At 40.7% G+C, this 23,505-nt stretch overlaps 1 long non-coding RNA gene across 1 annotated transcript in view; it reads right to left on the bottom strand.

Annotated features, from left to right (window-relative positions):
• Positions 1 to 5,769, bottom strand: part of LOC137334182 (uncharacterized) — a 118,969-nt gene extending 113,200 nt beyond the window's left edge. The window contains exon 1 of the long non-coding RNA XR_010966090.1: positions 5,342 to 5,769. This is a non-coding gene — a long non-coding RNA (uncharacterized lncRNA). The remainder of the gene's footprint in view (positions 1 to 5,341) is intronic.
• Positions 5,770 to 23,505: the final 17,736 nt, after the last annotated feature.

Genomic DNA, 23,505 nt, shown 5'->3' with positions numbered 1-23,505 from the left:
CCACATAGTGCAGGAGGAGCATATCACGGGTGCGAGCTGTGCTGCCATGACTTGCCTTGGACTCTCAGACTCTCCTCCCGCTCTAGGTCTCTCCTTTTATATTGTGCTCACCTCTCGGACTCTCCTGCCTCACCTGTGACGTCGCACAGTAGTTGTCTCTTGTTGCAGGTCTGCTGCTGCTTTTATTCCCCAATCTCAGTCTTCTACTCTCAGGTTCACTGCCGCTCTGGGGAAAAAGTTAGGAAAAGCAAGGCAAAGCAGCACCTCCTTCCCCCAACTCCCACACGTACCAAACCCTCAGCAGTTCACACTGTGCTGTCCGCACACCGTGCTGTTCGCACTCACAGGCCCCTGTATTTCTACAGTTTGTGACTCTGATGAGTCAGGCCTGCCCCACCTTCAAGTACCAGTTTAATCTAGCTAACCAATTAACTTGCTACAGCAGCTCTCTCTGCTGAAGCCTGACAGAAACTTAAAAATTTAAACTTTAAAAAATTGAACTTAAACAGTTGAAAGCAATATGCACTAGATTTTAAAGAGATTAACCCTTAAACTCCCACACGTACCAAACTCTCAGCAGTTCACACCATTGTCCGCACACATATCATCCCGTTACTGCTCGGCTGTCACATTTACTGGGGCCTTTCGCTGCCCACTTGTATCAGGAAGGAGCCTCATTACTGTACGCAGCAGGACTCCCATTTGGGGCAAGCAGCTTACCGGCAGCATGGCAATGAGGTCCGCCCCTCAAAATGTACTGAGCCTCCTACCAACAGGAGCAGGTGGGCATTCTGTCTAGACTTAAAATCTACCCCTATAGGTCTTCTTGGACAAGATGACACATCTCTCTAAGAGCAAAAGCGTTCTCATATGTTGCTACTCCATCAAGCCCAGGTAGTAGACTGCCACCTGGGGTAGTACCTGCTGTGAATTCTGAGGCCCTGAGTTCCTGGGCCACCCAATACTCCTGCACAGGAAGACTCTTGGCAATGACCGCAACATCAGTGCCCTGGGGCAGAAATCTCTTCTAGATCAGTCACTTTTGTGGTGATACTTCAGAATCTTTGTTTTCATTAAGTTCTCCAATGTCAGTTCTGAGATGGAGGAAAATATTGATATATCAATAATCCACCACAGCTGTATAATTTTGCACAAGTTTTTCATGATTGGTCTTATTAATTTAAATTGAGCTTTGTTCCAGACTTTTCACTCATGTTTATCAATACTTTTTTTTTAAACAGGGGTAGGAATCTTTAGAGCAGCACTAAATATGGATGAATACTGTACATACTCTTAGCATTTTCTATTTACATGCCACCATTTTGTCCTCATGACAGAGTAGAATCATACAGCACAGAAGGAGACCACTCGGCCCATCCCGCCTGTGTTGACTCTTTGAAAGAGCTATCCACTTAGTCCCACTCCCCTGCTTTTCCTCCGTAGCCCTGTAAATTTTTCCTTTTCAAGTATATATCCAATTCCCTTTTGAAAGTTACAATTGAATCAGCTTCCACCACCCTTTCAGGCAATGCATTCCAGATCATAACAACTTGCTGTGTAAAAAAAAAATTCTCCTCATCTGGCCTCTGGTTCTTTTGCCAATTATCTTAAATTTGTGTCCTATGGTTACTGACCCTCCTGCCAGTAGAAACAGTTTCTCTTTATTTATTCTATCAGAACACTTCATAATTTTGAACACCTGATAAATCCCTTTTTAACCTCCTCTGCTCTAAGGAGATCAATCCCAGCTCGTCAAGTCTCCACATAATTGAAGTCCCTCATCCCCAGTATCATTTTAATAAATCTCCTCTGTACCCTCTCCCAGGCCTTGATGTCCTTCCTAAAGTGTGGTGCCCAGATTGGACATAATACTCCAGCTGAGGCCTAACCAGTGATTTATAATGTTTTAGCATAACTGCCTTGCTTTTGTATTCTATGCTTCTATTTATAAATGATGTGGAGATGCCGGTGATGGACTGGGGTTGACAAATGTAAACAATCTTACAACACCAAGTTATAGTCCAACAATTTTATTTGAAAATCACAAGCTTTCGGAGGCTTCCTCCTTCCTCAGGTGGACATTCACCTGACGAAGGAGGAAGCCTCCGATAGCTTGTGGTTCTCAAATGAAATTGTTGGACTATAACTTGGTGTTGTAAGATTGTTTACATCTATTTATAAAGCCTAGGATCCCTTATGCTTTTTTAACAGCTCTATCAACTTGTCTTAATACCTTCAAAGATTTGTATACGTACACTCCCATTTCTCTCAGTTCCACCACCTGCTTTAAAATTGTACCATTTAGTTTATATTGCCTCTTCTCATTCATCCTTTCAAAATATATCACTTCACAGTTCTCTGCATTAAATTTTATCTGCCACGTGTCTGTCCATTTCACCAGTCTGTCTATGTCATCTTGAAGTCTGCTACTATCCTCTTCATCGTTTGCTACATTTGAGTTTTGTGTCATCTGCAAACTTTGAAATTATGCCCTTTATACCCAAGTCCAGGTCATTAATATATCAAAAAAAAGTAGTGGTCCTAATACTGACCCCTGGGGGACACCATCGTGTACTTCCCTCCAGTCTGAAAAACAGTCACCACTACTCTGCTTTCTGTCTCTTAGCCAATTTTGTATCCACACTATCCCATGGTCTTCAATTTTGTCAACGTCTATTATGTGGTGTTTTATCACATCTTTTTCTTTGCAAAAAATTAGTGAAGTCAAGAAAGTCACTTCCTTAGTGGTTTGATAGATGAATGAAAAACTAAACCCAACAGTAATGGTTGGATTCAAATGACAGGCAGGATTGCAACTTGAAGCTCTAATGACCTGGTTTGGAGGCAAGCTCATGGCACTATGACATCCAGTGCTAAGAATTAATTAGTGATCTTGTACAACATCTATTTTACTTTGCAAAGTGTCTTAATTACCAGACTTAACTTGGATACCAGCTGCAATTAACAAATAAAAGGGTAAATTCACTGATCCTGCACTCGCAGCAGGGATCACACTCAAAAGGAGCGCAAATTGGAGAATTGGTGCTACAGTGTTGTAGTTTAATCTCCGACCTGCCCTCCCTCTGAGCATGGCTTCCAACTGAGAGCGTGAAATTGGTGAATTTACCCTTGCATTCTCTTTGCATTTCTTGGCTGGCTTGAGGAATGGTGTTATTTTTACCAACTGGTATGGAGGTCACTCGCTCTATTTATGTTTTTACTTATAGGATCAGGTTCAATGCAAAAGCCACTACTGGAAAATAACAGGAAGACATGTTGAACAATATTAAATCTGCTTGATGTACCTGCTTCTTTGAAATGTTTGAACATTGACTGCTGTGTCCTCATGGGGTAAATTGCTTCTTGGTCCACTTTAATCAGTTAAGAGTTAGATAACTATCCCCATGGTGTCAGTAAAATCAAACTTACACTCATGTGTTGAGCAGATGAACAAAGCTGTGTGCACATCTCAAAACATGGTGTAATTTGATAGGGTAACTTGGTCAATATGGCACTTTTAAACACACTGAAGCCAGTGTGAAGCATGTTTGAGCCAGATATCAATGTTTCCAGAGTTGAGTGTCCTTGAAAGTTTCAGCTATGCTTTTTAGCCAACTGGCTTCTTTAGAATCAAAGAATCTTACAGCACGGAAGGAGGCCATTTGGCCCTTCGTGACTGTGCCGGCTCTTTGAAAGAGCTGTCCAATTTAGTCCCACATCCCACCTTTATCCCCATAATCCTGCAAATTAGTCCTCTTCAAGTACATCACCAATTGCCCTTTGAAAGTTCCTATGGAATCTGCTTCCACCACACTCTCAGGTTTCAGATCTTAATAACCCTGTGAAAAAAATTCTTCTAATTTCCCCTCTAGTTCTTTTGCCAATGATGTTAAATCTATGGCTTCTGGTACCGCCCCACTTGACAGTTGCTCCCTATTTGCTCTATCAAAACCCCTCATTATTTTGAATACCTCTAGTCGATCTCCCCTTAACCTTCTCTGCTCTAAGGAGAGCAATCCCAGCTTCTCCAATCTCTCCACATAACTGAAGTCCCACATCCCTGCTAAACCTCCCTCTAAGGCCTGACATCCTTCCTAAAGTGTGGTGCCCAGAATTGTACACAATACTCCAGCTGAGGCCTAACCAGTGATTTGTAAAGGTTTAGCATGGCTTCCTTGTTTTGTATTCAATGCCCCTATTTACAAAGTCAAGTATCCCATAAGCTTTCTTAACTGTCTTATCAACTTGCCCTGCCACCTTAAAAGGTTTACGAATATGCCCCCCCTCTCAAAATGGTGCCATTTAGATTATACTGCCTCTCCCCGTTGTTCCTCCCAAAGTGCATCACTTCACAATTATCCACATTAAATTGCATCTGCCATGTGTCGGCCCATTTCACCAGTCTGACTATGTCCTCCTGAAGGCTGCTACTAACCTCCTCATTATTTACTACATTACCAAGTTGTGTTATCATCCGCAAACCTCAAAATTGTATTCCCTATACCCAAGTCCAGGACATTTATATGTAACAAGAAAAGCAATGGACCTAATGCCGACCCCTGGGTGACCGCACTGCATACTTCTCTCCAGTCAGAAAAACATCCGTACACCACTACTCTCCCTCCTATCCTTTAGCCAATTACATACCCAAGTTACCACCGTCCCTTTAATCTCATGTGCTTCTATTTTCCAAATAAGTCTGTTATGTGGTACTTTATCAAATGCCGTTCTAAATTAAATTATGAACATGATACATTCAGAGGTTCATATTTGAAATGTTTTTATATATAAAGTTGTGTACAAGTCAGCTAGCTCTGCAAGTGAGTTAATGCTTTAAAAATAAGGAAACAGAAAAAAATGTACTGCAGGGAATAAGAGCAGGGTAGCATGTTAACAATTGTCCTTTCACCTCTAGAGCCTATGTTTGAATCAAGCCAGACATGTGGAATGCAGATCATGGATAGGAACACAATGATTTTATAAAGGTTCAATAAAATTCCCAGTGGTCACAAATCTATAGCACAGTTACAATTTAAGATTAAAAATAAATGGAAATAAAAAAAGTTATAGCTAAATATCAACACAAATATCAATTTAAAATTGTGCAGTAAGAACATTAAAGGCTCCCCAAATGGCTCAGTGAGTTTTTCCAATGATAGCTGAGTTCGATCTGTCATCTGTCTCATGGAGTAAATTGCTTCTTGGTCCATTTTAATCCGACAAGATACGGTGAACTGTCCCCCACAGTGCCAAGATCATCAAAGCCGTGTGCATGACTCAAACATAGAGGGACTGATTTTAATTGTGGCTGCCTGGCATGAACAGGCGTCGGGTCACTTACCGCCCCGTTTACGCTGGCACTTCAGTTGCCGTCTTCTTGGTAGGGGTCCTTAGATGGACGGCTGGAGAGCCTGCCTGTTTCAGATGGGAGGCCACTTTCAATATTCAAACTGGGGTCCTATGATGTACATAAAAGACCCCGATTGCTATTTTGAGGTACAAACGGGCAGAGTGCGCGCTGCGCACGCTCTTCCCATTTGTACTAGTATTGAGTGGCCTAACCAGCGGCCCTTAAAGGCTGCTCAGAAAATGGCCCGAAACCATTTTCGACTTTTATTTTTGAGAGGCCAGGAGGATCATTCCTGCTTCTTCAAACCCACAAAAAGACTCCAGCACGCTAGCAGCCGATGCAGAGCCCCCCTACTAGATTCCCTCCCTCCCAGGCTGGTTACGCGTTGGAGCCAGCCGATTTACCGCCCTCCTCAACAGGTGAGCTTCGGTTAGGAGCACGTAGTATGCCGGATCTATGCAAATGAGACCTCACGACAGCAACAGCAGGTAGGCAGTTTTGCACCAAGTGCCTTATTATAAGGGTGGCAATAGGGATTCACAATTGGCCCACTCCCCTTAAGGAGGAGAAAATCAGTCATGGTTCCTGCTCTTAATTGCATTTCAGGGTCTCTTCTCAAAGTGTCCATAGGTGAACAATGGATTAGGACAAGATTAGAATCAGGTTCAGCTGTGATACATCCTGCACATGAATAACCTGTCCACGCTCACTGTCAAAGCTCAGATATGAATAATGCCCACTTGGGTTAAGTACTGGAGGGCAACCAGTGCCTGTAGAACCGCATCCCAGCTAGGAGTCAACACTTTAATGAGAGAAAATAGCAAGAAAAAGGAACACTAGATATTGAGATAACAACAATTGTTTCTTTTTGTTGCGGTAATCTTGCAATATTTCTCAACTTATGCCTTACAAAATAGCGTGCGTATAGGTTTTCATAGAGTTGCAAATATTTCCAGTCGGGGGAAGAAATGCCATTTTGGGAGCACAGATGCCGCGTTTCCTCGTCTCTTTAAATCCCTGGAAAAACCTAAATTCTCACATTTGCAATAAATTCTTTATGACAATTTGAACTTGTCAAAAGAGATAGGAACAGGAGTAGGTCATTCAGCCCCTTGAGCCTGTTCCGTCATTCAGTGAGATCATGGCTGATCTGTATCCTAACTCCATCCACCCGCCTTGGCTTCATATCCCTTAATACCCTTGGCTAGCAAAAATCTATCAATCTCAGATTTAAAATTATTAATTGAGCTAGCATCTATTGCTTTTCATGGGAGAGAGTTCCACACTTCTAACATCCTTTGCGTGAAGAAGTGTTTCACAACTTCTCTCCTGAATGGCCTGGCTCTAATTTTAAGGTTATGTCCCCTTGTCCCAGACTCCCCCACCAATGGAAAAAAATTCTCTCTATCTACCCTATAATTTCTTTCAAAATCCTAAAAACCTCAATCAAATCACCCTTGTCAGAAGTCCGTCCACATAACTATACTCAGCTGTAAGTTGGGAGACATTCTTGTACACGTGGCCTTCTGGCCTGTTCATGGAGCCATCATGTTGAAATACTTTTGTCTACATGAATATCTAGACTTTCATATTTCATGAATTTATATACTATGAGGGCGAAGAAATCTTTAACAAGAGTTGGAAAAGCACCAAATTCCTTCAAAATCAGAAGTTAAGTGGTTAAAGGGTAGGGTGATTCAGCTCCATAGGCACAAATATCTAACTAAAGTCAGAGGTCTCTCTCTCTGTGCAGAAGAATGAATGCTTTTGACTCTAATAAACCTGGAACTAGTGAATGGTGGTCATCAGTAGAAATGTAATTCCTTGCAGTATCAACAGCCTGAAAAGCAAAATTTAAAATGCAATTCAGGGCATGGAAAGGTTAACTGGTTTTATCTTTAAGTAAGCCCCAGACTGTAATACATTTTCTCCAGTTACAGACAAAGTTAATTGCTCTCACATGACTGTGCAATACAATATTCTTGTAGGTTTAGTTAATGATACCTTTGACTTTTTAGGAATAAAGTCACAAGAAAGGTGTATTGTGCAGATGCAAGTTTCTGTGCAAAACATCTTTTGACAATAAAATGGGCTTTAATTAATATATATTTACTGATGGACAAATACCAAAACTTTTAATTTTTGATGCATTTTATCTTGTTTATTTTTCTCAGATTTTTACTCTGGGTTTCTGATTGATAAGAATGTACAAACCTCTATCAGGTGGTAGGATACATTAGGGCCAATGTTTTGAATATGCACTACATGCTCCAACAACCCTCTGTGTGAAAAAAAATTGTAACCTCTCTCCTCATAGTGAAATTAATGACTCCTCATCATTGACTCTCTAACCACAAGGAATAATCTTTCCTTATTCACTCTATCAAAACTCTTCATAATTTGAAAAAAAACAATTAAATCTCCTCTTAGACTTCTCTGCCCCAGTGAAAATAGTCCAAGTATCTCATAATTAGTTTCTCATCCCTGGTGAATCTACACTGTATGCTTTCCATGGCTTTAATGCTATTTCTATAATGGGTTGGTTAAAAATACATAGAGTACGCTAACTGTAGTCTAATCGTTATGTTGTACAAATTTCTCATTACTTCTTTTCTGTTGTATTCTGTGTCCCTATTTATAAAACCCAAAATGCTATTGGCCTTACTTATGGCTTCATCTTTCTGCACTTGAATTTTCATGGAACTATGGTCGAGCCAATTAGTCTGGACCCGTTCTCAGGCCAGACTTGGCATTGCGCGACCAGTGCGTGGGATGTCTGAAAAAGGGCTCCACGAATTTAGCAGTGGGACCAATGCCTGTGCAGATTGGGCACAAGCTGTCCCACTGCAAAATTACGATTTGTGCCCAAAAAATGGGTGCAACGCATACCAATATCTACCGCTACATCTTTAGCATCTCTCCAATTAGTGTGTATTCCCATTCTCTGTTTTTCTTCCAAAATGCATCATCTTACACTTCTTAAAATTAAATTGCACCTGCCACCTGTTTGCCCATTACACTAACCTACTTATATCTGCCTGAAGGTTTTTACAGCCCTCCTTAATGTTTGCCAATACCACTACTTAGGAATTTCAATATCATGCTCCTTTTATCCCACCTATCTCTAAATACTCACTAATTCAATCTCTAATTATGGATTTTGAGAGATGTCCCACAATTGAAATTCTACTTACCTAGTTTATCCTTCTCTCCTTTTTTAAGCAGAAGTGTTATTGGCTACCCTCCAGTCGTCCAGCACAATTCGCAATCTAAGAAAAATTGTGGTCAGAGCCTCTGCTATCTCCTCTCTAACTTCTTTCAATGGCCTAGGATGCCTGCCTGCGGGACCCCATGACTTATCCTTTTGAAGTTTTTAGAATCTTTTCAGAACATTATCTTTTTCTACAGTCATTTCTAATGTCCTCCACTAGTAAACCTGCATTCTTACTTCCATCATCTCCTCTAAACACTGACGCAAAATATTTATTTAATATCTCAGCCATACCTTCCTGTCTCACAATTAGATTCCCTAGATTCCCCCTTCATTCTGGAGTGGTCCTACCATCTCATTAATTATTCTTTTACCTTTAATATGCTTATAAAATCTATTACTATTTCCCTTTATATTATCTACTAGCTTTTTTCATATTTCATTTTGGCCTCTCCCCACTGCATGTTCTTTATTCCTCATGATTTGCTTTAGTGTTGCTTACCCTGGTTTTATCATAAGTCTCCCATTTAAGTTTCAGTTTAGTTTTAATCTCTCTGTCCCTAAATCACTACCTTTGATACACTCCTCTTTCACTTTGTAGGAATATAGCTACCTAATACTCATTTTTGAAGATTTTCCACGATTGATTTGTTGTTCTATTTGCTAGCTTTTCTGCCCAGTTAATTTTGGATGAAAGTTATTTCTTATCTCAAAACTTTGCCTTTTTCCAGCTCATCACTCTTACCATTGACTCTTCATTATCCTTTTCTATCTTCACACGGAACCTAACTATGTTGTGATCACTTTATCCCAATTGTTGCTCTCTCACTTCATTTGTTGCACTTTACTTCCTAGAACTAAAACAAGCAACGATTATTTCCTTGTTGGACTGACAAATTACTGATCTAAGAAGCAGTCTCAGCTGCGGTTCAGGGGTAGCACTTTCACCTTAAGTCTGAAGGTCGTGAGTTCAAACACCACTCCATAGACTTGAGCACGTAGCTGACACGTTTGTGCAGGATTGAGTGCTGCACTGTTGGAGGTTCCATCTTTTGACTGGGAGGTTAAACGGAGGCCCCATCTGCCCTCTCAGGTAAAAGATCTCACGGCACTATTTGGAGAAGAGCAGGGGAGTTCACCCAGTGTCCTGACCAACACCTAAAACAGATGATCTGATTATTTATTTAATTGCTGTTTGTGGGACCTTGCTGCGCACAAATTGGTTGCCGCGTTTCCAGGAACTACACTTCATAGGAACATAGGAATATAGGAACAGGAGTAGGCTATTCAGCCCCTCGTGCCTGCTCCGCCATTTGATAAGATCATGGCTGATCTGTGATCTAACTCCATATACCTGCCTTTGGCCCATATCCCTTAATACCTTTGGTTGCCAAAAAGCTATCTATTTCAGATTTAAATTTAGCAATTGAGCTAGTATCAATTGCCGTTTGTGGAAGAGAGTTCCAAACTTCTACTACCCTTTGTGTATGGAAATGTTTTCTAATCTCACTCCTGAAAAGTCTGTCTCTAATTTTTAGACTGTGCCCCCTACTCCTAGAATCCCCAACCAGCGGAAATAGTTTCTCTCTATCCACCCTATCTGTTCCCCTTAATATCTTATAAACTTCGATCAGATCACCCCTTAACCTTCTAAACTCTGGAGAATACAACCCCAATTTGTGTAATTTCTCTTCGTAACTTAAGCCTTGAAGTCCGGGTATCATTCAAAAGTTCTTAATTGGTTGTAAAGCGCTTTGGGATGTCCTGCGGTTGTGAACGGTGCTATATAAATGCAAGTCTTTCTTTCTTGGAAACATCCTAAAAAGTGCTCCCCATTTTATCCCAATCTATCTTGAGAAAGTTAAATTCATCCAGTATTATTGCCCAGTTGGTCTTACAAATTTCCCTGAGCTATCTAAAAATTTCCTCTTCTATATCATCGCCACTGTAACGCACAATGACAATTGTACCATTTCCCTTTCTGTTCCTTAACTCTATCTATTTGGATTCTGTTTTAATGCAATCCCCTAGAAAGTCCTTATGTTCTAGCACTATGATTTATTTATTGATATTGCTAGCCAATCTCCTTTTCCCCCTTAAATTTCTCCTGATAATATCATAACCAGGAATATTAGGTTCCCAGTCCTATCCAAATCTAAGCCAAGTCTCTAATATAGCTACTGTATCATATTCCTCCAATAGACTGATGGGAGTAAAGTGTTAAACAGTTTTGTGGTTCTGAGAAAGAATGACCTAGAAGGCAATGTAATAAGAATTGATTTCAATACAGCAGGTGCAGAGGAAAGAGGAAGAGCATAGGCTCTTATACATAGCGTGTACAACAGTTTAGAGGGAACAAGAGAAGTAAGTTCAGAGGAATGTGACCATTATGATATCAATAAAATAGAGATGAATAAGAAAGGTTGCAATTTAGAGGGAGGCTTAAATTGAGAGGGATCAATTATCAAAAGACAAGCTCGTTCTTGTTACCTCTCCAGGATTGGCAGCTTGGCTTATTTGGTAGCACCCTTGCCTGAGTCAGAAGGTTGCAGTTTTCAGTCCCAGTGTAGGAGTTGAGTGCATAATCTATCCTGCCATTGTACTGAGGGAGTACTGCATTGTCAGAAGTGCCATTAAACGAGCTGCTAATCCTGTTTATGGTTCAGGTGAATGCCAACAGTTCTGAGGTAGTACAGATCATGTGTTTTTAGAGGAAATTAAGTAAACATGGGAAGCTAATGAAAGTAACTTTTTGCATACTTCAGGGTCAGGGTATTTTTTTGATGATGGAGGTGGGGGAAGGGTATAGTTGGGCAGAGGTATCTAGGGTTGATTTGCTATTCTTATAATGACTTGGATGGATGGAAGATATACTTGTGGCCTGTGTTAGCCTGCCTCTCCCTTTAAAGGGGTGTTTGAGTAGATATTATCCTGTTGAATAAGCACCCAGGAAAGGCCACAGACTGCTTGATACTTTTCCACTTCTGGGAAGGGACTGACTGTCATTTGCTTCGATTGGTATACATTTTGGTACAAATCTGTACCATATATGTTCAAAGTTTTAATGGAAAATGAGCAACAAGTTTTCTGGTTCAGTGCTGTAATGATGTTAAAGTAATCCTATATTTTTGACTCTTGTTCTGTTTTGCTCCATTGGATGTAGTTCTTGACATTACACAGTTCTGGAATTTGTATCTTTTGTAGATCTATATTGAAGTCATGTAAAATCAAAACATTGTTTCCTTTTAAAAACTGCTGTGATTTTTCCATCTGATGTTTCCTAATTTTCTCATCTCTTCTGGAATATAATTCCATAGGTTTCCTACCCTCTGGTACTGCACTCAAGTGGCCATATGTGTGAGCTAGAGAGTGAGTATTGGCATAGTATTCAAATGTCGGAGGCATCCTGGTCAAGCCCCAAGGCCCCAAACATAGGGGGCTTGATCAAGAAGTTTGCAGATGATACAAAAATTGGCCATGTGGTTGATAGTGAGGATGAAAGCTGTAGACTGCAAGAAGGTATCAATATTGGCCATGTGGTCAGGTGGGCAGAAAAGTGGCAAATGGAATTCAATCCGGAGAAGTGTGAGGTAATGCATTTGGGGAGGGCAAACTAGGCAAGTGAATACACAATAAATGGGAGGATATTGAGAGGTGTGGAGGAAGCGAGGGACCTTGGAATGCATATCCACAGATCCCTGAAGATAGCAGGACAGGTAGATAAGGTGGTTAAGAAGGCATACGGGATACTTTCCTTTATTAGCTGAGGCACAGAATATAAGAGCAGGGAGGTTATGCTAGAAGTGTATAAAACACTAGTTAGGCCATAGCTTGAGTACTACAGTTCTGGTCACCATATTACAGGAAAGATGTAATTGCACTAGAGATTTAGGAGGATGTTGCCAGGACTGGAGAATTTTAGCTATGAGGAAAGATTTGATAGGCCGGGGTGTTTTCTTTGGAACAGAGGAGGCTGAGGGGTGATTTAATTGAGGTGTACAAATTATGAAGGGCCTAGATAGAGTGGATAGGAAGGACCTATTCCTCTTAGCAGAGAGGTCAATAACCAGGGGCATAGATTTAAAGTGATTGGTCAAAGGATTAGAGGGGAGCTGAGGAAAATGTTTTCACCCAGAGGGTGGTGGGGGGGTCTGGAACTGACTGCCTGAGAGGGTGGTAGAGGCAGAAACCCTCATCGCATTTAAAACATACTTGAAGCGCCATAACCTACAAGGCTATGGACCAAGTGCTGGGTGACTCATTTTCGGCTGGCGCGGACATGATGAGCCGAATGGCTTCCTTCTGTGCAGTAAATTTTCTATGATTCTATAAACCTAAACTAGTCCTTGCTTGATGCACTCACATGTGCATTTTCTGGTGAGTGGTCACCAGATAACAATCAGGAGCAAGAACGCTGGCTGATTTTTTTCCCCTTCCTAGCCTAGGGTGCCCTGAGGACAATTGTAATACTTCTACCACCAATCTGGCTGAGATCAGCTAATGCAGCACAGATTAAACCTGGGACTTCCTGGTATATCTAGCCATTCTGGGACTCAGATATTTGTTTTTAAATAAATTTGATTGTTGCATAGAGACATCACTTATCAGTGGATATGGAATGGGATCCTAAATTGAAAAATTAAAATGACTCGTAGGCTGATATTTTAGCACAAATGCAAATAATGGAAATAATGATTTATGTTGTATACAGAAAACCTGCTTGAAGCCATAAGGAATTTAAAAAGTTCTGTAGATTCCACAAAGAACATGATTTGAATGTTTGTTCACAACTTTTCAATGTCAGAATCTGACATTTAGACTTCGATTTGAACTCAGGGAGGGATGGGTGTGTGTGTGTGTGTGTGTGGGGGGGCGGGGGCCAAGGTGAGCAACAAGCTTGCATGCTGATACCCGGAGAGATTTTAGTTCCCGGGTCTCATTTACATTTGCAAGATCGGACTCTTGCCCAAACCTGCCAGGAATCACCGTCTGACTGGTGGGCAGGTGCGGGTACTCTGGTGGCATGAGGCCATCTCCAGGGATAATGGAAGTACTTCTGTTCCTCCTGGCCCACAGTGAAACAAAAGAAAATGTAAAAACTTACCTGACTGGGCCACTTCTGGCCCTGATTGCTGGTCCTGGCAAGTTTCACCAGGTGGGAAAGTCACCACTGCTTCCCCCATTCAGGCCTCAGGTTAAACCAGCAAGTTGGGACCCGATGATGTCATTGGAGCTGAATCTGCATATTTAAAGAGGACCCTGCAGGCCAGGGCGGGTGTCCTCGCCGCCTGCAATTTAAAATTGAAGTCAGCCAGATTGTGATGGGAAAGGAGTGGGTAAATCCTCTGCTCCGTTTTAACTGCCCCCACCCTAATCTGGTTTCTGCCAGGTGTCGGGGAGTTAAAATCGAGGCCTCAGAGTGTATTGTCAGATTACATCTAGAGATAGTTAGCAATCCAAAAATTCAAAACAAAGAAACACAACTTAATAGAGTTTCTTATCATTATGAGTGCTTATTTTCCACAGCTAGTTTGTAGGGACTATACTGGAACAGGAGTGAATTTTATTTTTACTGAAACAATTTGGAAAATGATTTATAGCAAGTCATGAGATCAAAAATCTGTACATCTGAGAATGTCTGAAGCCTTACAAACATGTGGATTGAATTTTGAAATAATGTTTTGGTAATATATATATAAAAATATAAGTTGCAATAAATGTCAACTGCACACCAGTCATCTGTTAGTTTAACTACCAGGAGACTCCATTGGTTCCTAGTTGGAAGTCTTATACGCTTATATGCATAATGATCTTTTTTCTTACAACTGTTTGGCATATTAATTATTAGAGCACATGATAATTTAGTGGAAAACAGCTCAATACCATTTTCTAATTTAACTTACTCATTGACTACTGATATCTATCCTTTAAAAGAAGATAAAGTTTTACTAAAATGTAAACAAGAGGTGATTTTAGTACTCAAATCAAAGTCTATTATACACGCCAACGTGCCTGTCTTGATAGAAACTGACAGACTGCTGTGGTACAACAACTAGTTGCATTTATATAGTGCCTTTAATGTAAAAAAAAATTCCAGGGTGTGCCACAAATAGTGTGTATGCCCTGGAAATTTGATCGTGTCCGAATCAGGGTGCTATCCCGGTGCAGCACATGCCTAATGTGGCCAGCGGCAGGACCACGATAAATTGGTCACAGCCCCAGAGCCAGCTCGAGTCGGGGGAGCGAATTCAACTGGCTGGGACGCCGACCAAGGGCCTCGGGTGTTTCTGGGAGGTGGAGGCAATCAGGAGGGGGACAAGAGGTGGCCGGCTCCCCCCGGATCCATGTTCAAGTAAGTATTTTTTTAAAAACTTACCTTTTTGGTAGCGGCCTCCACCAGTCCCTTTAAGGACCGTTGGTTCGGCCGCACATTGTCCAGGAAATCCTGAATGCAGCAGGCCTAACACTTGCTGCGTTTAGGGTAAATGAATTCATGGTTTGGGTCCTAAAATAGGCATTAGGCCCCTTATTAGCATATTCAAGAGGGCCAAGGATGCCTCTATGATGGCCAAATCAATACGACGTTGGAGATGCTTCCGACACTCTTCGGGCATAGGAAGTTGGCCCCCTAAAATGGAACAATTTACACTTGCTTTCCGCCTGGAAAACAGATGCAACAAGGTCCAATTTTATCCCCTATATTACTTGTGTATATATGTAAGAATCATCTTTTTAAAAAAATTCCCCCTCCAATTTCCTCCTCCTTTCCTAAAGGTATTAATTCTTGTTGAGATACAGTTCTATAGGTGCCGGTCATGCTGCAGTGCCTCACTCCAGAGACTTGAGCACAAAAATCTAGGCTGACACTCCAATGCAGTACTGAGGGAATGCTGCACTCTCGGAGGTGCCGTCTTTCAGATGAGATGTTAAACCGAGGCCCTGTCTGCCCTCTCCGGTGTCCTGGCTGCTGCCTTTTCTACATTACAACAGTGACTACACTTCAAAAGTACTTCATTGGCTGTAAAGCGCTTTGGGATGTTCTGAGGTTGCTATATAAATGCAAGTCTTTCTTTTTTCTTCTTGTATGTGCCTAAAGAGTTCCAATCTTGTTCTCACCTGATGTCCACACACTGCACATCCAGCAGGCATCAGTCGATAATAATCATGTGGGAACCTGGCTGATTCTTCCCAACTTAGTCCAGTGGTGCTAAGGCCCATTACCTTTCCTGTACTGCTACCCCTGATGATATAAGTTACCTCAGTACTGACCACAAATCAAACCTAAGACCTTCTATTGTGTCTCACTCAGTTACAAGCTGATTATGAGGAGAGCTGGGAAGGAGTTTAAGGCAGGTATTTTTAACAAAGCATGCAAATGTATCTGACAGAAATTTTATTATTAAGTTCTAGTACAGAGCAATACAGCTACTTTGACTAATAGCAAGAGAAAATAAATATGGTTGTATAATATGGCTACAATAATAAGCTATTAGAATTTCCCTGTAAGGGCTAAATATGTGGTGCGAGAGCATGGCCTAGATTTTAACTTGGAGCTGGGAAGATGGCAGGGGTGGTGCTTAACGGACACGAAACCTGAAAGTGAAGTTGGCGGGTCGGAATCTGCGATCACAATTTAATTGAAGGATAAAAATTTTTCTTCCAGATTTCGCGCCGATAGCCAGCCAGATTGACAGATTGATCTCTCCCTGGGTGCCTGTCGGGTGGGAAAGCAGCCAGGGAGAGATCAAAGTCCTCGGGCTTTGTATGGGGGAGGTTGTGTGGAGATCAGGATCTTTGGGGGTTAGATGGGTTGCGGGGGGGGGGGGGGGGGAGGTGAGAAGACGGCCATCGTTGGAGGTGAGAAGTTGGCCGTTGGGAAGGTCTCGGCCATCGGGGGGGAGGGGTGGGGGTGTATCGGTCAACGGGGTGGGGGGGAGATCTCGGCTATTGGGGGGGTGTCTCAGCCATGGTGGGGGGAGAGTCTCGGCCAGAGGGGTCTTGGACATCGAGGCGTCTCGGACACAGGGGAGGGAGGAGGTGGGTGGGTGGGTGGGGTCAGCCGATTGCACGGGTCTGATTGCAGCAGGTAAGCTTGTTGGGCTTGGAGGAAACACTCCTGCTCCTCCTGACTCACAAGCCGTACAATAAAGGCACTTACCTCATGATCCGGCCCTTCTCACCTCCTTTTCACTGGAGATTCACGAAACCCGTGCTGGAGGCGTTAAATTCAAAGGTCAGTAACATTCAATTTAAAAAGACCTAATTAACGTCTAATAAGGACGTTAACTGATGCTATAACTACCCGTCCGCCTGAACTAATTAAGGTCCCATCTACGGCGAATAGCTTACTCGCCGCTTCGTGTGAGCGCTGGAGCCGGGCTGCGGTCGCGCTCCAAAAATCAATTATTTTAACTACCAACTCACCCACAACCCATCTGTTCTTGGGGGTTAAAATTTCCCACCATATGTCTGAACGACAAAGAATATTACATGAGCTGTGCTTTTAAATTGTCAGCCTAAGTTGCAGTAAGCAAGTTAATAATTATTTTTTCCCTCGGTGGAGAGTTCAAGTTCGAGGTACAACTTATAAGCAGGATCAGCCTATATTTGCATTAATATGGTAAGACTAAACTGTTCGTTGAATTTGATGCAATTAGTTAAAGTATTTTCTACTGTTAATTTAGTGGTTTTATTGGGTTAAACGTAGTGGCACATTTTGTAATGAATTACATTAATAATATATTACTAATAAGTTCTAAGTAACTATTTAATACGTGTGGGAAGATGTGTTTTGTTAAAAGTAAACGAGATGTATTTTCAATTTGTATGATCTAAAGGAGTTATTGTAATAACCTTAGGCAATATGGCATGATTACATCTCCAACTGAATGGGGCAATATGAATTAGTTAGACTTTCAAACTGGCTTTTAAAGAAGTATGTTAGCCAGCTGGATTGAAACCTGACTTGGCAATAGAAAGCAAAAGTTGATTATAAATGAGAATGGCTCAGTGTGGAGGCTGTGCCTGGTGGAGTCCTGCATGGTTTGTTCTGTGTCCCTTGCTGTTTACACTTTAAAAACATGGTATGGAGCAGGATTCTTAATCCTTAGACTACTGACAGCTCCAGGGAAATAATTATCCCCTGGGCTAGATGATTTTGTATGTTTTCAGCTCATATGTTGTGTTGATGCAGAGTCAATACTAAAATTGCATAAAATGTCATGAGTAGATTTATTTCAATAATAGCCTTATAGATTAAAATTAAACACTTCAAAATCAATTTTCATTGATCACTAAAAGTGTAAACATTTTAATTCTAATCACTCTATATTTTCCACCATTCTCTGAGTCCTATTTTATTTTTTTAAACTTTGTTTTCTCCATTACTTTTCCCAACATAATCTAATATATCCTATTTTTCTAACTCTCCCCAAAAAAGTTGATTTCAATATATTTTACTTATTATGTTTCTCCTTTCTCTTGACTTCCACATAGTGGTGAGGGTAAGTTTAAAAAAAATGGATTTCCATTGACTAAAAGCCAGTTTAAATAGCTGTATTTCAAAACCAATGAACAGTCCAGACATTGAAGTTCACATAACAGATGATCAGAAAAGCCTAAAGGACATTTTATGTAATGGTTATTCCATTTGTAGCCTTATCGTCTTTTATATTTTTAACAAAAGCACAAAATTCATTTAAACAATGGCAAATCTCTTGTGGCTTTACTCATGGTGAGTCTAAGATATTGCTGTTATGGGGAGTGGGGTGGTTCTGTGGTGTAGATGTAGAGGAGAGCTGCACATCTCCAATGAAAGTGTTTGTAAAGAAGTTTGTAAGAGACCCCCTCAAAGACAGTGAAATGTTTTTTGAATTTCTCCTGGAAAATAAATTTAACAAAGGTTGGCATCAGCAAACAATTGCTATATTTTATCGACCACTCTTTCACCTATAATCAAAAATGATGAATTATCCAGCACAGTACCTCTCAAGAAGTTATTATCTTAATTTTTTTTTGTTATTTTTTTCGTTGGTCAGTCAAAAGAAAGAAAGAAAAAAAAAACTTACATTTCTAAATGCCTTTCACATCTTCAGGATGTCCCAAACAGCTTTACAGCCAATTAATTACTTTTTGAAGTAGCATGTCCCTCTTACTCGAGGATGATGAAGGGAGCAGAAGTTCATGGTAGATGGGTGCATTGATGACTTTGCAGGCCGATACATGACAGACATTGTCTATCACAAGCCTCATATAACCACATTCCTGGGGACGGGGGGTTCTTTTGTTGATTTCTCTGACACTGCCAATCCTTCCATCTCTCGCATCTTGCCTGCACACTGGTATGGCACTGTAGCTCGAAGCCCTTCATGCCTTTTCTCACTTCAGCATGTCATTACCCTGTGTCAACAACCTTGATGCACTGCTTCAAGTGAATCTTCAGTGTGTCCTTGTGACGCCTTTGTTGTCCGCCTTTCTTTCTTCTGCTATTCACCAGTTCTCCATAAAGCACCTACTTCAGCAATCATAAGTCGTTCATCCCAACAACGTGTCTAGCTCAATGAGGCTGAGCACTGAGTATCATAGCCTTAATACTGGTGCTGTCAGTATGTTGTCTTGTCCTGCCATATAATATGAACTAAGTTGTGAAGGTCAGTTTGGTAAAATATTTCCAGCGATTGAATGTGCTTTCTACAGAGTGTCCATATTTTGCATCCATACAGGAGATTGGTAAGGACAACTACCTTAATAACCTTCAGTTTATTGGAAACCTTAATACTGCACTGATTCCAAACACGCTTGTACAGTCTACCAAAGGCTATGCTTGTGAGCCATCACTTCCTTATCAATCCTTGCATAATCATAGTATACTACAAAGATAGTCTTCCCAGGAGCTGCTTGATACATTACTTCAGTCTTCTTCAGATTAATAGTAAGCTCGTAACTGCTAGTGGAAGCTGAGAATCTATCAATCATCAGCTGAAGGTCTTCTTCGGAATGTGCCACAAGCGCGCAGTCATTAGCATACAAAAATTCTTATATAATTTGTTTGGAGACCTTAGTCAATGCTTGTAGTCTCGATCGATCGAACAGTTTTCCCATGGTGCTGATTTATATCCCAACTCCTACCTGAAGATTCCTAGTTGCATCATCCAGCAAAGCCGCAAAAAAGGGTGTGAATAGAACAGGACCCGGTACATATCCTTGCTTACACCATTCGAAATAGGGAACAGTCTGGTCAGAGTACCATCAATACTCACTCTACCAAACATACCATCATGGAGCTGTTTCAGGATTGACAAGAACTTCTCTGGACAATCAGCCTTCTTAAGTGCTACTTGTATTGCTGCAACAATTAGCCACTTTAAATGTAAGGGCAGCGCAACTAAAGTTATGATTGGTTTCTTGTTACTGCCTTTTCGTACAAATAAATCTTTGCAAAATATTTACAAGTTGAAAAATGCTCCCACTGGAAAACTAGACCCCCAAAATCCATGAGGTGTGATCCCAGTGGTTACACATGACTTAAGTACATAATCTAGGCTGACACATCAGTGGAATACAGAGGAAGTGCTATATGTTGAAGCTGCTGTTTAATGGATGACATATTAAACTGGGTGCCCAAGGAATCCATGGTTTCAGTCGTAACATTCTTGACAGAACACAGGTCTATGTTTGTTTCCTCACTGCCTCGGCTATGAAGATAGCAATTGCTGCATTCCACTCTGCATTTCTGAAAATTCACTGCAGCACTGCAGTGATAGCTGAGGTGTTCTGCATATTTTTGGACAACTGCTGCATGCTAATGATGTGTTTTCCAGCATCATCTGGTCTCTGAAGGCAGAGCCAATAGGATACTAATCCCATGTCCACGTAGCAGAAACAGTGTGGGCTTACAGCATAGCCAGATGTTTCTTCTTCCTCTCCTGCTCTGTCCACTTGCTCCTCTTCACTAGTGAATAGTATTTCATCCTTTCCTCAAGCTCACTAATTGTCTGTCTCCTGTCTGTGCAGGGAGAGTGCTAGATGCAAGATGCTGTGTTGTGTGCAAAACCACTCAGTCCTGAATCTCCACTTGGGGCACACCTAAAGAAAGAGAAAAGGAGAATGTGCTACAATGTACCCCGACATGGCCTTTAAATTCATGGAAAAACATAAAACTGTTCTAGTGCCATACAAAAGTTTACCAACCATTGACCCAGGGAAGAGAATGACCAGGAATGTGGAATAGATCAGAAAAAATGCAGGATACTTGCTTTTGGTTGCATCATTATTTCAAGCTGTGTCTCCCCAATGCCTCCCATACTCTCACGTGGGCAGAAGATGAGGGTCATCTCTTCGTGGGTGGAGAGGATTTTCAGAATTGCAGAGCCCCTGCAAGTCTGGATTCTCTGTCAGCAGTTAGTCTGCAAGTAGAATACACTAAAGATCATTATAGGAACTCCTTCTGCACCCTAAACAGTACCCCTGCAACCACAACACATGCGTTCCAGGCTCAGCAAGTGAGGTCACTTGGCCTTTGTTGTGACAGAAGTAAGTTGGAGCAGAATTTGCAACTATGAGTGAAAGGTATAACAATGAATCACTACATTTATGCCCTGCACCTTCTGTTGCAATAAAGAGTGCTGAGGAAAGGGAGACACCCGTGAGGGGAGTAGGGGTGAAACACATTCCGTGTGCCATGCCTTCCATGGATAGAGAGATTGCATGTATGGAAAAGAGGATCCACTTACTTTTGTAATTCTGCAGATGCCTGAATACTTCTTCTGCATTGAGCTGCTTGGCTGCTTCCTTCCATGCAGCTTGTGTTGCTGGCTTTATATGAGGGTGGCCTTCTGCCCCTAAAAGAGTCAACGTCCTATGTTGGTCCTCCTGCAGCAGGAGCTCTGGTCTTCGTCAATGAACAGGGCAGTTTTTCCCACCTTATTCCCTATAGTTTCCATTTGCTGGGAGCTTAGGAAAGTCAAGAATTGGGCCTTAGATTGCAAAATAGGATGCAGCCTGACCCCTGCACTACTACCATGGGCATGTGCAGCCTCAGTTTTGTCAGAATTGCATTATTGATGTCATCCTAACATGCAATATATCATTGTTGTAAGAACTTTTTAAAAATGTTTATAGCAGCCTAGTACTCTAAATACTTTTAAATTATTTAGTAATTAGTTGATTTCCTGTGGTTTTGTTCAAGGACGAAAAAAATGTGTTTCTTCCCGTAACTGACTCTGCTCATCTTCCACTCGAAGTGTTTCTGTCTTTTTCTTTCTTTCTGTTTGTCTTTCATTATTTCCATCTCTTTCTGTGGGTCTCATGCATTTTCTTTTGTTGTCATCTCTCTGTATCTCTCTTTATCTTCCTCTCTCTCTCCCACTTTCTGTAAGTTTTTCTTCTTTCTATGTCCTCTCAATTACTCTCTCTGTAAGCCTCATGCAATTTCTTTCTCTTCTTTGTATGTCTCTATCTGTACATCTCTCTTTTTCTCACCTTCTACAGAGAATTAGAATTAGATACAGGCACAATCACTCTCTCACTCTCTCACACACAAAGACACAGACACACACAAATATGATCACATTCATAACTTTTTTAGAATGGATTTTTCTGCAATAGATTTTATTTTCAAAATTAATTAATTATTTAATTTTGAACTCAAAATCCTCCTTAGATCTGCCACACCATTTATATGTGCTAGATGTTTTGATATCTCTTTACAAAGCGTCAACAGCAGTTCCACATCACCACAATTAGTACATTAAAACAGGATGCACCATAAAACTTTAATTTATGTATTTTTACAATCTGGATAAATTAGCTTAAAATGTATATTATTTTGCTATATTATTTTAACAAATCAGTTTAGAGTTGCTACATACAGGAGAGATAAATTTAACGTTGGTTGAGGTTATTGATGCACAATGTGAATGCAGTAAGTGTCCTTTAAATACAGAGAAATTCAGAGTATCTACCTATACCCTGACTTGTGATTCTGTTAGCTGAATTTATTTAATTATTCCTTGCAGGAATGGAGTAGCGTTTCTGTATTAAAATAAAAATACAACAACATTACAATGTTTCTCTTTATTCAGAGTAATGTGAATGATCAAATATTCTACGCATATTCATACATATCTTCAATATTCCTCTTTATAATATTCAGCATCACTGGGCATATCATACAAAACGTGCATATTTGGAAATCTGGTTAACCAAGAATAATTCTTGCTACAATATTCCCAGCTTTTGGTATGTGGAAATGAAGACCTACGATAAAACAACAAATTGCTAATTTGAGCAAATGAGAATTTCAATTAAAACATTGATTGTTGCAGTAATTATATAGTTTCTTTTTGAATTTAAAATCTGTTGAAAAGGTGATTTTGCATTCCATATCTATTTCTATCAGGATTTTAGCAACTATTGACAATATTTTAGCACTGTAAACAATCCGTGTACAGAAACAACTACTTAACCAGTTTCCTTTATATTAAAGTCATGTACAAATGATATAGAGAAATAAAAAAGATGCATCTATGGAACATAGAGTTAACAATTGACACAACAAAAGGTACTCCATGCTACATCAAACCTGCTGTTTTCAAAAGATCATTTATTTAAAAATGTACACAAACAGGTCCAATCTCTTAAGGATAAGGCAAGGCTCAAAACAATCAATCACCAATGATGTCTGCAAAGTGAATTTTTAGTCTCACAGTTTATGGTTACCATAATGACAATACCTGTATATATTTTGCATAAGTTGCAAATCTTTTACCTACTTCTGGTCTGACATTTATCTTCAGCATGGTTCCACCAACAGTTTCAGTTTCTAATGTTTTGTGTAATGTAGAAGAGGGTTTTCCACTGCTTGGCATTTCCTCTACACCGTGTCATTCAGTTTATGATTCTTCCCATGGATTCAGCATGTCAAAATGCTAATACTAGAGTTTTG

Source organism: Heptranchias perlo, chromosome 17, assembly GCF_035084215.1.
Source record: "Heptranchias perlo isolate sHepPer1 chromosome 17, sHepPer1.hap1, whole genome shotgun sequence".
In the NCBI taxonomy this organism is placed as follows: Eukaryota; Metazoa; Chordata; class Chondrichthyes; order Hexanchiformes; family Hexanchidae; genus Heptranchias; species Heptranchias perlo.
Note: the sequence above shows the minus strand (reverse complement) of the source record. Positions and strands in the feature narration are given on the sequence as shown.